The following is a 15256-nucleotide window of genomic DNA, read 5'->3' as shown; positions in this document are numbered from 1 at the left end:
TGCCAGGAAGCGGCAGGACCCGAAATGAAATGGGAATGACCCAACAGGTAAGTCTTAGAAGGAAACTGAGCTTTTCCTATTTCCCTTCCTTCTCTCACCTTGTTTTCTTGTCTTTTCTCTCTAGGCTCTGGGAAGTGGGTGCAGATCCGGATGATCGCTGCTGAAGATGGAGGCGCCCAGGAAAGGTGAGTGAAATGCAGCGCTGCAGCGATCGAAGCGAAATGCTTTTAAAATGATGTCTTCCCTTTCAGGATCGTCGGTGTGATGTCTCCGTGATGCAGCTTTAGCAGGTAAGGTCTTCTTTCTCTCCAATTCTGTTTTATCTCCCTTTGCAGGCGACCCAGGATGCTGACAGGCGTGGCTGAAGTCCAGATGCAGGAGCTGACACGGTGAGCGTCCAGCTGCGAGGAGCAGAACAACGCGAAGCGTGAGTTGCTGATCGGGCATGGTTTAAATAGCTTTGGAAGAAGTTCCAGGCATGTATCCTTCCACCGATCAGGTATGTATCCTTTCCTGACCACACCCAGGTGGAAAGTAGTCCCACAGGTAAAGTAGTTCCATTCAGGCCTCAAGAGGGCCTGGATGTAGCAGCATGGTCTGCATCAGGTAAGCGCACATTAAAACACTTGAACACATGTCTAGCTTTATGTGCCTGGTGCCTAAGGCGCCAGGACAGGGGTCCAACATGAGCCTGGCGCCTAAGGCGCCAGGACTGTGTCCAAAGGGCCCCAGCTTGGGCCCGCTGGCACTTCCCTGGGGGGAATGATGCCTGCCTCTGGGGTTGCTGGGTCGGACCTAGCTCCTTGGAGGTAGGCATCATGACAGTACCCCCCCTCAAGGCCCCTCCCAAGGTTGTTCCCTCCGGGGGTTTTGGCTTGTTCGGAAATCTCCGGTGGAACCTTTGCATTAATCGAGGTGCGTCAACATGGTTACTAGGCTCCCACGATCTCTCCTGAGGTCCATATCCCTTCCAGTCAACAAGATAGAAGAGTTTTGACTTTAACACCTTGGAGTCTAAAATGTCTTTAACTTCGAATTCTAATTCCCCTTCAATTTGAACTGGGTCTGGAGGCTTGGACAGTCGGGTCCCTGGTTGTACTGGCTTCAAAAGTGATGCATGAAAAACTGGATGAATACGCATGTTAGACGGTAAATCCAGTTTAAAGGCCACGGGATTGATTATAGCCTTGATGGGATAAGGTCCTATGAATCGGGGATTGAAGGTTCGCGGGCCCTTGAGGGGTAAATGTTTCGTTGCTAGCCATACCTGGTCTCCTACTTGGTAAGGAGGAGTTTTACTTCGGTGCAAATCAGCGTTTTCTTTATACTTTTTCTTGGCTTGCTGTAAATGAGTTGCAGCTTCTTTGAAGGCTCGGGTTATTGTGGAATGCAGATGATTTACTGCGGGCATTTCCAGGGTCAGAGGTGGATATAGATCAGAGGTCCGAGGATGGTGACCATACAAAGTATAAAAAGGAGTTTGTCCGGTTCCAGAATGCACTGAATTGTTGTATGCATATTCTGCAATCCAAAGGATGTCTTTCCAATTTAACTCGGATTGGTGTAACATGCACTGAAGATATTGCTCGAGAGTCTGATTGGTTCTCTCGGTTTGTCCGTCCGTCTAGGGGTGGTGGCTGGTGGATAACCGCACATCTATTTGTGCTAGTTGGCAACACTTCTTCCAAAAACGGGAGATAAATTGACTTCCACGATCCGAGACTAATATGGAAGGAAAACCATGTATGCAAACTATATTCTCCAGAAATTCCTTGGCCAAGGTGGAGGCTGAAGGCAAACCCTTTAAAGGGATAAAGTGGGCCATTTTGGAGAATAGATCCACAATTACAAGGATAGTGTTGTCACCAGCACAAGGAGGCAGGTCAGTTATAAAGTCCATTGACAAGGTGTGCCATGGTGCTGGTGGAATATCCAAGGGTTGAAGTAGGCCGGCTGGCCTTTTCTTTTGACCCTTGTTTTGGGCGCAAATTCCGCAAGACAATACAAAAGACTTTATGTCTTTTCTCCAAGAAGGCCACCAGAAGTGGCGTTTGATTTTTTCCTCCGTTTTAGCGATACCAGGGTGTCCTTCCATTAATGATTCATGATGGTGGGCAATAACAAGTTCTTGCAATTCTTTACTTGGCAGAAACAACCGCTCCTGGAAGTAGGGTAAATCATCCTTAACTGTGTAATGAGGACCCTTTTGACTCCATTCCAGTAAGGCTGAAGAGTCTAGAAGTTGGTTTACTTGCGTTTGGATGTCCTCAATAGTTTGCAATGAAGTTAGGCCTAAGATTCTTTGTTCAGGTATGATTGGCACAGGTTCTAAACTCGAATTGGGTTCTTCCATGCCAATCCGGGATAAGGCGTCCGCTTTACCATTCTTGCAGCCAGGGCGATAGGTAATTACGAAATCAAATTCCGCAAAGAATAGAGCCCATTGGAGTTGTCGTGAAGATTGAGCTTTGGCCGTCTTTAAATATTGTAAATTTCTGTGGTCCGTAATTACGGTGATGGTGTGTCTTGCCCCGAGAAGGTAGTGACGCCAAGCCTTGAAAGCAGATTTAATAGCCAGTAATTCCTTGTCGGTAATTGCGTAGTTGATTTCAGGAGGAGAAAATTTCCTGGACCAAAAGGCCACAGGGTGTAGTTGGTTAGTTTCTGGGTCTCTTTGCGACAGGACAGCTCTCATGGCCGAACTGGATGCGTCGGTTTCCACAATGTAAGGGAGATCTGGGTGCGGGTGCTTCAATACAGGTGCAGAGGTGAATTTGGTTTTCAGGTCCTGAAAGGCTTGTTCGGCCTCAAGAGTCCATTCAAAGCGTTTGTTTTTCTTTAGGAGAGCTGTGATGGGTTGGACTGTTCGGGAAAATTCCGGAATGAATCTTCGATAGAAATTGGCGAAGCCGAGCATGCTCTGAACTCCCTTCACCGAGCTAGGAGATGGCCATTTGAGGATGGCGTCCACCTTTCGCGAGTCCATTCGGACTCCTTGAGGTGTTAGGATGAATCCGAGAAACTCAACTTCTGTGGTATGAAAAACGCATTTTTCGAGCTTTGCAAATAGTCTGTGCTGGCGCAATTTCTCAAGAACTGCCCTAACATGTTTTCTATGATCGGATTCTGAAGAAGAGTACTCCAGGATGTCGTCAATATAAACAATGACACAGACATCGATAAGTTCCCAAAGAACATCATTCATAAAGTACTGAAAGGCGGCAGGTGCATTGCACAAACAGAAGGGCATCACCTGATATTCGAAGAGCCCAAATTTGGTGCGGAATGCCGTCTTCCATTCGTCGCCTTCTTTTATACGCACCAGGTGATAAGCTCCTCGGAGATCTAACTTGGTGTACACATAAGCGTCTTTCACCTGGTCGATAAGCTCAGGGATCAGGGGCAGAGGATAACGATTCTTAATTGTTATTTGATTTAGGGCGCGATAATCTATACATGTTCTAAGGTCGCCCTCTTTTTTCGGCACGAAGAACAGAGCTGAGGAGACAGGAGACTTGGACGGGCGAATAAAACCATTGGCTAGGTACTGATCTAAATACTGATGCAAATGCAGGTTCTCAGGTTCCGTAAAAGCATAAATCCTACTACAAGGTAGTTGAGCATTGGGTACCAGATCGATTTGGCAATCATAAGACCGATGGGGAGGTAACGTGTTAGCCTGTTCCTTCTGAAAAACGTCTTGGAATTCTTGGTATTCTGACGGTAGCTGTACAGGGGTGGAAGTTGCTGAGGCTAGAGCCTTAACTGGATTTCTTGGATAACAAGTTGGTTCACAATCAGGAAAACTTATCTTCTTTGCTCGCCAGTCGATTCTGGGATTATGTGTTTCTAACCAAGGAATTCCAAGAATTACTTGAAATTGTGGGGCCTTGATCACATCAAACACGATTGCTTCCCGATGTCCATCCTGACCCACCAGTGTCATCTCAACAGTGGAATGCGTTACAGGCCCTGAGGCTATTTCGGTTCCATCTACTGTAGTAATGACATCTTGGGTTACTTTCGGGCGGAGAGGGAGCTTAATCCTGGAAGCCAATTCACGGTCTATGTAGTTTCCAATAGCTCCACTGTCGATGTATGCTTTTACAGCATGCAACTGCTGAGGCTGTTTTGGGTCCACGAGCACCATTGGCATGACAAAATGCGAGGTCAAAGAGTTAGTTTTCAAGCTCGGCAAGCGGACCCCTACGCTTGTCGGGCTAGGTCGTTTCCCGAATCAGGTGTCAATAAATCGTTATCAGTGGCTCCAACCACCTTCTCAGGTGGTTTAACCGGACAATTTCGAAGAAAGTGACCGGAAGTCCCGCAATACAGACAAAGTTGCATTTGCCGCCTTCTCTCTCGTTCCTTCTGCGTTAATGGTCCTTTAACACCGCCGATTTGCATAGGTTCGGATACGTCGGTACTCTTGGAGTTAGCGTGGGTTTTGATCGGTACTCGGGTTTCGTACTTGAACCGATCTGCTTTTCTATTTTGAAGTCTGTGATCAAGTTGAACCACCAAGTCTATGTAGTCTGCGCAGACCTGGGGTGGATCTACTATCTGAGCTAGAACATCCTTAAGCTCTCCGCGCAGGCCTCGATGAAACAATGTGATCCTTTTGTTTTCTGGCCATCCAGTTTCCACAACCAGTCTATTAAAGGTGGCAACGTATGGCAAGAGATCCTGATAACCTTGCCGTAAGGACAGCAGTTCATTATCAAGGGCCTGTCCTTGAGAGTGTCGAGCAAACAATATTTCCATGCTGGCCTGGAAGCCCATAAAATCCTGGAGAATGGGATCATCCTGATTTACCTATGGAATAGACCAATCGGCAGCACTGCCACTGAGGTAAGATAGTATAAAGGCTACCTTGGTCTGGTCATTAGGGAAGGCCCCGGGTCTGCATAGAAAGTGTAAACGACATTGGTTCATAAAGACGGCATATTTCTTGGGATCCCCCGCAAAACGTTCAGGCGGGGACAAAGGCATGTGTCCAGGTAGATTGATTTGTACCGGGTTATTCAAACCCATTGATATGGAAGTACCTCCGGAATTAGGTAAAGGAGTGTGCCCTGCCTGGGCCTGCAATAACCTTTTGGCCAGGTCATCAGTTCTTTCCTTGGATAGGATCAGTTCTCTTTTGAGAGCGTTAGTCTCCTGGCGGGCTGAGTGCACTTCTGCCCGTAATTCCCCCAAAAGCTGGGCCAGCTGATCTGTCTCGGAAGTCTCCATAGCGCCCGGGTGGGAAATTGTGGGTAGGCTTCGCGTTCTGTCACGCTCACCTGATTCCCACGGAGGTGCAGGTCTGGCTTCGAGTGCTGATGCTTTTTCAATGGTGAAGCGCAGGACTCTGATGATGGACAGGAAGGGCCCCTCTATTCTGGTTTTTCTGGCTCGCAGGAATATTCCCCTGTGCGTGAAAAGGGAGTATTACCTACTGACGGAATAATGCTCAAGCTTCCCACTCCCTTCCAACCCTCCACGACACCCTTCCATGATTCCCCATGAAGTCTCACCTTAGGGTCTGGAAGGATGAGTTCTCCATCCTGCTTCTGATGCAGGGGCGCGTTGAAACCCAGTTACTTCACTGGATTGAGGTTTGATGGAAGTTCAAAATAAGCTTGACTATTCAGGTGAGGCGCTGTAAGAGTTCTGTTGCAAGTTCAAAAGTTCAAGCTTAATAATATTGTTCATTGTCTTATTGCAGCAAGCGCTAATGCTTATGTCTTTTTCCCCTTAGGGGCTGGGGTTCAGAATGCCGGAGATATGGCGCCGACCCGAAGTGTAAGTTCTGGATGAGCGTTCAGGTAATGTCTTTGCATTCGCTCATTCAATGTCTTTGTTTTTTTTCCCCATAGGGGCCGGGGTCCGGAATGCCAGGAAGCGGCAGGACCCGAAATGAAATGGGAATGACCCAACAGGTAAGTCTTAGAATAAAACTGAGCTTTTCCTATTTACCTTCCTTCTCTCACCTTGTTTCTTGTCTTTTCTCTCTAGGCTCTGGGAAGTGGGTGCGGATCCGGATGATCGCTGCTGAAGATGGAGGCGCCCAGGAAAGGTGAGTGAAATGCAGCGCTGCAGCGATCGAAGCGAAATGCTTTTAAAATGATGTCTTCCTTTTCAGGATCGTCGGTGTGATGTCTCCGTGATGCAGCTTTAGCAGGTAAGGTCTTCTTTCTCTGTCCAATTCTCTCTTATCTCCCTTTGCAGGCGACCCAGGATGCTGACAGGCGTGGCTGAAGTCCAGATGCAGGAGCTGACACGGTGAGCGTCCAGCTGCGAGGAGCAGAACAACGCGAAGCGTGAGTTGCTGATCGGGCGTGGTTTAAATAGCTTTGGAAGAAGTTCCAGGCATGTATCCTTCCACCGATCAGGTATGTATCCTTCCCTGACCACACCCAGGTGGAAAGTAGTCCCACAGGTAAAGTAGTTCCATTCAGGCCTCAAGAGGGCCTGGATGTAGCAGCATGGTCTGCATCAGGTAAGTGCACATTAAAACACTTGAACACATGTCTAGCTTTATGAGCCTAGCGCCTAAGGCGCCAGGACAGGGGTCCAACATGAGCCTGGCGCCTAAGGCACCAGGACTGTGTCTAAAGGGCCCCAGCTTGGGCCCGCTGGCACTTCCCTGGGGGGAATGATGCCTGCCTCTGGGGTTGCTGGGTCGGACCTGGCTCCTTGGAGGTAGGCATCATGACATCAACGTAATCCCCTCACCCGACACTCAAAGTCTGCAGGCACCCTGTCCCTCCCATACTCCACCTCAACCAGTCTCAACCACCCTCAATACTCCTCCACACCCACCACTCCACCTGGCACCCAGGGTCCGCCAAGCTCCCACTGCAATGAACATCACGAAATCCACCTCCCCTCTCGCAGTCACATGCATCCTTTTTAATGCCTGCTCCGTACAATAAACAGACACACCATCTTTGACCTCCTATCTTCCGACAAGCCCAACCTCATTTTTATCACTGAAATCTGGTTCTCCAATGACTTTGCCCCAGTATCACACAAAGCCTTACCCCTGGCTACTTGCTTATCGTCCACAATAGACCGTCCAGAGGTGGCAGAGCGGCTGTCCTCTTCAATCCTCATTTCTCTGTTTCACTCGTCGAATCGCTTCTGGTAGAAATCTTGATACCAGCGACTTGCACCTACAGCTTCCTACTCATCTACAGACCCCTGGATATGACAGAAATTTCACCAACTACCTCTGTGACTCAATAGCTATCATTCAAGTAAATCACCCTTCTCTTACACTCCTTGGAGACTTCATTATCTGGTTCGATATCCCCAACAACCCCATGACTCATCCACTAGTTGACAGTCTTGACGCGCTCAACCTCTCCCATCATATCACTGGTCAAACCCACTCAGGTGGGCTCAACCTTGATGCCCTTTTCAGCTCCCATGATCTGGTTTATATATCCCGTCCCAAACCACTCACCTGGACCGACCACTATGCCATCCTGTTTTCTATACACACACCTGCCCCTCCTCCCACAGCCCCCCTAGCCCCCATCCCTGATCTCAATTGGTGGAACAAAGTCAAGATCCTTCCCGATCTAGCCAAAGCCCTGCTTCTTAGTCCACCTGCAACACTGCCCCTGATAGACCCTTAACCATCGACTCCTGGCTTAAAGACTCACTAATTCCTCTCACCCCCTCGCGCCCCGCATTCTCGCACAAAGGACCATCCCCCAAAAGGTTCACCACCAACCTGAGGAATGCCAAAAAACTAAATAACTCTCTTGAACACAAATGGCGAGCATCTAAAACCGATCTCACCAGATCCATGTTTGCGCTGCACCACCGTAACTACAAATCCGAAATCCGGAAGGCCAAAAAAGCCTATTACAATAAACCAATTCTCAACTGTGGCAACCGCAGCAAAGAACTCCACATGATCATATCAGAATTTGTGAAACCCACGTGTACCTCTACACAATCCACCCCAACACAATCACTCTGCGACTCCCTCTTCCTACACCTCTTCAACACCGCCCTTGACAGGATGGCAACCCTTAACACCAAAGTGTCCTTCCTCTCCCCCATCCTATCACTGACCCCTCCTGATCCCATTGCCTCGATGCCCAATTTCCCTATCTTGGACTCCTACAAACCCATCTCCACAGACAAGTTCCTTGACTTACTATCAGCCAGCAAAACCCTCTTGGTCGCCCCTCGACCCTTGCCCCACCTCTGTCCTGAAAGAAATATTCTCATCTACCCGTGCAGCAGAACATTTGAGAACCTTACTACATGACTCCCTCACTTGTGGCATCTTCCCTGAAGCCTTGAAAATAGCGTATGTCAAGCCACTTCTAAAAAAGGCATCCCTTGATTCCCTTGACCCCAAGAATTACAGGCCGAATCTCCAATACCGGATTTCTCGCAAAACACATTGACCAGACAGCATACTCGCAGCTCAAATCGTTTGTAGAATCCAACTGTCTCCTCGACCCCACACAATCAGGCTTCAGACCACGACATGGAACAGAAACTACTCTGATCTCGTTCTGGGATGATCTCAAGGTCACTGCAGACTCTCAAGGCTCTGCAGCACTGATTCTCCTCGATCTCTCTGCAGCCTTTGACCCGGTTAACCACTCAATCCTCCTTGACTGCCTTCACTCAGTAGGAATCTGTGGCACTGCTCTCAAATGGATTGCTTCCTTCCTGAGCAACAGGAAACAACCCTCCTCTCCCCTTTTGTCTCAACCGCTCGCTCAGTGAACTCTGGACTACCCGAAGGCGCATGCCTATCTGCTCTCCTGTTCAAGCTCTATATGACCAATCTACCTGGAATCATCCGCATGCACAACTTCTCCTGTTACAACTACACTGACAATACCCAAATTATCCTAGGAATTCCCAAGTCAGGCACCATCCCCCATCCCAACCTTAAAGATTGTCTCCACGATATTGCCTAATGGATGACAATAAATCACCTCCTTTTGAACCCTGAAAAAACTGAAATCAAGGTGTGCAGCAATACTGCCCTTCTGCCACATGCGCTCCCATGGCCCCCGTCCCTCGCCCCCCGGATATAGTCAAAAACCTAGGTTGCACTATGGACTCAGGCCTAACCCTCTCCCTACAGATCAACAACGTGTCAAAATGCTGTCACTACCACCTCAAACTTCTCAGATGCATTTTCTCTTACCTCTCCTACCAGAACAGACTTGCCGCAGTTATGTCTATTGTGATGTTGAGAATGGACTATGCCAACTCCCTATACCTAGGAGCTCCAGCATACCAACTCAACAAGCTCCAAAGATCCCAAAATGCTGCCACAAAACTGCTCCTCGCCCCGGGTCAAGGAGATCACATCTCACCTGCTCTCCGAACCCTCCACTGCCTCCCAGTCGGACGAAGGGCCACCTTCAAAACCCTATGCATCACTTACTGAGCGGTGCACAAGACCGGCCCAATATACCTACAAGAAAAGATGACACCCTATCCCCCCATTTCGCACCCTTAGATCAAGCACTGCCCTCCTTCTAGTGATTCCAACCTCTAACTCCGCCTTCTCAACCTTGGCCCCAACTCTGTGGAACTCACTCTCCCCACATATTCGACACACCCAAGACTATGTGACCTTCCACAAAGCTCTAAAAATGTGGCTCTTTCCGTAATGCCGACCACAAACATCTGAGGTGACTGAGTACCTGCAACTCGATGACAAATGCTCAATGAGATCCCGAGCAATGACACCACTGAAGACGCTTATTAAGTCGCTATTAAGCAAACGCACGATGCTTGAAATGTGGAATAGCCAACTCCCTAGATCACAACTCCACCCAAACACTCTCCTCTCATATCGCTATGCTTACTCTGTACTCTACACCAACACACAATTAGAGTGTGGCTACACCCCTCGATCAATTTCAGCCTAGCTGCTCACATACGAACATTACCCCACAAAAATCTCATCATTCTAATAAAACACTGCTATATCCCATGACAAACTGGCCTAACTGCACACATAAGCATCCGACACTGGCCTAACGCAGCCAGAACCCAGTCTTGGTGTCCATTCTCCAGACTGCAAACATTCGAACTAATATCAATAACACACCACACCTAATCCTAGGAGGCAGCTACCATCAGGCAATTACATCAGCTGCACACATAACTGGTGCACCAAGCACCCTTTGACACCTTACTCCCTCAACTGACCTAGACTAGGGTCCCCCAGGGCATTCAACCTACCAGCGCTTTGAGGTCATACCAATGATACATAGAGTGCTATATAAATGTCAAATAACATAACAGAACATGATACATATTATTGGTAATTCCTTCTAGCACTAAGATGCTTCAAGGTGCTAGATCGCATTTGGTAGCAGATGTTGGTTCAGGTCTAATCGACCTAGAGCCCAGACCCAGATTCCCAGACGATCGACGGCTCCTGCCACAAACCTGACGATCATTGAGTTTCCTGCAGAGAGTGGCGGGCAAAGAATCATGTGATCAACATACGACAGGTCCCCCTTTGATGAAATTCCTGTCCGGTCCCTGCAGGTGCCCTGCGGATGAAAGATGAACTGGTCAATTGTGGGAGAGTCGATGCAGAGGAACTCGAGCTGAGCCACGGATGTAAGTAGACCATTGAAGCTAGTAAAAATATAGAGGGGGATGGACTGTAATTGTGTTATGTTGCATATATAAGAGACATAAAGAGTAACTAGATTTTGTTGATTATAAAAGGAAGAGAGATAACAATACCTCGAATACATGGGGCCAAGAGGTATCGAAAGGGCACACGCTGTAGCTCCATATTGGCCAATTAGTAGAGCATGAGTCGAACATCCAGAGGTTATAACAATAAGAGAAGAGTTGCATTTACTAAGACAGTAAACGAAGATGTACGTAAGGGGAATATATATATATATATATTAAAAGTGCACATATATAAGGTGTATAATATGTTTGTATAGAGGATAACACGTTTTAAATGAATGACCAAAAATAAGAAATAATAGCATGAATAAATACATAAATAAACTGTTTTTTCTTACATTTTTGGGACAAAGGATTGACATCCATCAAATAGCTAGAAACAGATGAAACCAAAATATAAATGGAGAAGACAGCTTAAAGATACTAAAAAACTAAGAATTATATGAAAATAATTAACTAATTAATGGAAAGTGTAAACAAAGGGGCAAGAAGAACAGTGTCAATAGATTTTTCAAAAAATAATGAATAAAGGTAGGAAAAATACCTGCTCAAATATATTAAAACAATATATTTAATACATTTGGAAGGAAGAGGAAAACAGGAAAAGACAGACAAAATTAGGCAGTATAATTCCGAATGGATTAATGGCACAACCAATAAGACATTTATGCCCTGGCCTCCACGCGGTTCGTTGTCAAATATGGTATTACGTAATCTGGTGACATATTTACATGCTACACATAAGGGAAATAGGCTGTAGAAAAAATTGGCAGTATAAGAGCTTTGGGAAATGTACCAGAATGAGAAAGAAGACCCAGTCTATAGGGAGTGGATGCTTAGTCAACATAGAGGGGAAGATGTAACGCCTTCAGCTACTCGTTCCCATCCCAAGAAACAAGACGTAGAAGGTAAAGACCAGGATTTCACTCTCTAAAGGAATTAAAATCAGTAGCAGGGTATGCTAATCCACAATACAAACCCCCTGCCTATAATAGTGAAGAGAAAGAGGAAGAGAGTAAAAGCAGAGAATGCAAATATACACAGACACACACGATTAAAGCAAACAGTGTGATGAGAAAAGGGATAGACAACATAAACGGATAGAGAGGAAGAGGCAGAGAAACAAAGAGGAATAAAAAATACTGCTGAAGGTATGACAATAGTACAGAACAAAAGAATCAGAGGACAGATATTGCTTAAACTAGATGGTAAAGGTATTGATGGAGTTCGTGAAAGAGAGTCAAGGGGAGAGCGAGATAAGAAAGTGAAAGAAAAGGAAGACGAGAGGCTATGCAAACAAGAAAGGGAAAAGGAATGTAAAGTGAAGGGAAGAATGAAGAAAGCATGATGCAAAAAGAGAAAAGGAGAGACTAGAAGAAGAGAAATGAGAAGAAGTAGAAGCCTAAAGATTGAAATTACATAGATTACAAAGAAGGCAAGAGGAAGAGGAATTAAGGGAAATAAGGAGAAGAGAGGAAGAAATGAACAGAAGTAGGGGATTTAAAGATGATGAGATTGAATGTCTATACCGTAGAAGCATGATACCCATAGAAACACAACAGCGAACCGAAGAAGAGAGAGGGTCACAACCGTCCTGTGGAGGGCTTCAAGGATTATCAGACATACCAACATGGAGAGAAGAAGACAGAGACACCATAGGGACAAGGATGGGGAAATGATACAGATAAATGAGAGATAAGGAAGGTAGATTTCAAGAGGGTAAACACAGAGCCTCCTGTAGAGGAATAGGTTGAAGCTTAGATGACGTCAGAATAGACAATCATAGAACATTATCTTTAAATAGGTTAGATCTTGAGGATGCGGAAGAGGACAATAGTTATACGAGTTGGGGCATAATAATGTCAGACTAGGAAAGGAACCAAAATAAGAAGACGTGAGAAGAGGCCGCAGATGGATTTTCAAGAGAATCAAGTGTAGATAAAGGGGTAAAATGGTTAGATTTAGAGGACCCTATAAGAAGAACACCAGAACCAATACCATATACTGAACGACCGCAAGTATGATTGCACAGTAATGGAGATGTGTCCCCGCCATATGTAAGCAGAGTAATGGAATTGCAAGAAAGAATTCAAGCAGGAGATGATAATGCTGCCTGGAGAACAAGGAGTGTGAGTAGATATTATTATTATTATTTATTATGCGCAACACAATTGGCCCGGGGGCATACCATCGCAGATCGTTAAGAAAGGATAATCCAAGGGAGCGAGGGTGGGATACTTGATTATCTGAAAAGTTGCGTCTTAATTTTTTTTTTTATTCTTTGATTGTTCCATAGTTTCTTACAATGGGTGGTAGGCATTCCATGTAATGGGAGCACTTGACCAGAACGTGCCCTTTCTCACTAATTCCAAGGAGGTTTTTTGTACCTGTAGGTTCCGGTCTCCATTTGAACGAAGTGAGCGATATGCCTGCTTGATTTTTAATCTATTGGTAATATAGGGTGGTGCATCACCGGATAAGGCCTTAAATGTGATGGTGAGAAGTCTAAACTTCACCCTTTCTTCAATTGGCAGCCAGTGCAGCTTCCTTCTTACATCTGAAACATGGGCATATTTTGTAAGCCCATGAAGGCCCTCATAACACTATTCTGAACTACTTGAATTTTTTCAGTTCAACTTTATTTATGCCAATGAGAAGTGAGCCCCAGTAGTCCAATTTTGCAGATACAAAGGCTCTAGCAATGGTTTCACATCCCGCTTGAGACAAAAATGGTCTTATATGTGATAAAAGCCGAATGTAGTAAGCGGACGAAGACAACAGGTTATTAACATGGACTGACATATTCAATGATTAATCGAAAGTCACTCAGAAGATTTTAATATTTTCCTTAACTTGGATGTCATGGTTAGCGATACGAAAAGTTTGGTAATCTGATGTCAGCTTATTAAGTCTTGGTTTGGATCCGATCAACATCAACTCTGTTTTCTCAGGATTCAAGGCCATGCCATTTGCATCCATCCAGTTAGGTATGAGATCATATATTTATGCTACCGTCGTGACATCCTGCTCTTAGTTCCCTGACAGGGTGCTAAGACACTGAGTCGTCAGCGTAGTTCGAGAAGCATATATCATTTTTTTCTAAGTCATCAAAGAAGGGAACCGTGAATAAGTTGTATAAGATTGGTGACAGTGCTGCCCCTGAGGAATTCCATAGTTCATAGTTATTGGGTCTGCCTTCCCTTGTTTGCTGCATACCTGATTGTTCTCAAGCCTAAAAACACGGCATCCAGATTTTGGCATTAGCACTGAAGTTGGCTCTGTCCTCCAACCTTTCCAGGAGGAGTTGGTGATCCACCAAATCGAATACCGCTGAGAGGTCCAAGGACATCAGTAGCATTGTGGATCCTTCATTAATTTTTGTCATCATATTTCCAAGAGGGCTGACTCTGTTCTGTAAGCGGACGAAAGCCTGATTGTCCATTGTTCAGGACAGGGTATTCCTTAATGAATGCTGCCAGTTGTTCATATGCAACTCTATCCATGATTTTTAAGATGAAAGGAGAGTCGTTAATGGGGGCGGTAATTCTTTGCCTCTCCAGGATCCAGGTTGGCTTTTTTTAAAAGAGGAGTAATCCAGGACCCTTTAAGCCTGTTGGGTACTATGCCTTCTTTGAAAGAGGTATTGACAATCTTGGTAAGGGAACCGATGAGTAGTTCAGAGCACGCTTTAAAGGATATGGCTGGAAATTGATCTTCTTTACATGTGGATGGCTTCAGTTTAGCAACAACGACTCTGAGTTCATCCGCAGATATGTTCTTAAAATTGAATTCCGGTATTATTGTAGCTTGTTGGTGGTTTGGATCCCTTCTGTGACAATCTTTTTTTTTTTCAATTCCATCTTTTATTTTGGTGGTTTTATCTATCATAGCGTGTTGAATAGATGTATTACCAATCCTGATTTTTATCTAGTTCTACTTGATTTATAGAGTCTGGTTTTTCCAGGTTCAATTAGAATGGTAAAAAATGTCTTTTGTATCATAATGAGCCTCATGAATATGTGCCTTATAGGATAGCTTTTTTGCGTTGATAACTGCTTTTTTAAAAGCATGAGCAGCATCTGAGTAAATTAGTTTGTCATCCTCTATTTTGGTGTTTTTCCATAATATGGTATGACCAAGGACAAGGGTTTTCACAGTTTCGACTATTAGAGAAAGGAGGGGGTCGCCCACAATATATACCATGGCCCCAGATGAATAAGGAAAACTTAAAATGCACACTGCTGAGTTTGACTTCCAGTGCGGGATAATGGATAAATAAATTAGAGAAAAGGACACCAGAAATGACGTTAGCCATATGCAATATAAAATGCCTATAATCAGCTATCCTGGGGGAGAGAGCTGATGACATTTGAAAAAGAGCAGAGTATCCAAAAGTAACTGCGTAAAACACAGTGCATGATTGAGCGCCATTTAATAATTGTAGAGCAGACGTATGGTGAGGTCTTAGAGTACAATATCCAGATACATCAGATATTGAGGCGATAATGACTAGGAAGATGAGGGAGGAGGAAGACCCCATTCCTTTAATTCAGGATATTCAGGA

This window comes from Ambystoma mexicanum, chromosome 2q (genome assembly GCF_040938575.1).
Source record: "Ambystoma mexicanum isolate Mex_15411 chromosome 2q, UKY_AmexF1_1, whole genome shotgun sequence".
In the NCBI taxonomy this organism is placed as follows: Eukaryota; Metazoa; Chordata; class Amphibia; order Caudata; family Ambystomatidae; genus Ambystoma; species Ambystoma mexicanum.
Note: the sequence above shows the minus strand (reverse complement) of the source record.